At 34.6% G+C, this 381-nt stretch overlaps 1 protein-coding gene across 1 annotated transcript in view; it reads left to right on the top strand.

Annotated features, from left to right (window-relative positions):
- Positions 1-381, top strand: part of lrp4 (low density lipoprotein receptor-related protein 4) — a gene marked incomplete in the record, with an annotated part of 92,810 nt that overhangs the window by 76,798 nt on the left and 15,631 nt on the right.

Raw genomic sequence — 381 nt, 5'->3', positions numbered from 1 at the left:
TAGTAAATAGTAATACCCTTTTGAGTGAGAGCAGTCAATGTCTCCTGTGGAAGAATCTGAGGACAGATGGGAGCAAAATGATTTGTAACATTGTTGAAGTCTGTTTCACCACAGACACTGTTTTGTGTGTTGTAATACATTTTATCAAAAACAGTTTTTTCTGTTATGAACATATTTGTTTTAGTCTTTGTTGTCAAATGACAGCAAGGTCACAAAACAGGGTGAACGATAGGATTGCAATGGAAGAAGTCAATACATTGTTTTGATCTTATAAAATGCAGCATCAAAAGATGGCCGTATAAGTCGATATTGATAATGTGACGTTATGTCTTTTTATCTAGGTTTTTCAGTTGGAGGCAAACACAAAATGATCAGTAATGC

Source organism: Morone saxatilis, unplaced genomic scaffold (genome assembly GCF_004916995.1).
Source record: "Morone saxatilis isolate NCDOM2014 unplaced genomic scaffold, NCSU_SB_2.0 Contig11, whole genome shotgun sequence".
NCBI classification, from domain to species: Eukaryota; Metazoa; Chordata; class Actinopteri; family Moronidae; genus Morone; species Morone saxatilis.
The sequence above is the reverse complement of the archived record's forward strand: the minus strand, read 5'-3'. Positions and strand labels throughout refer to the sequence as shown.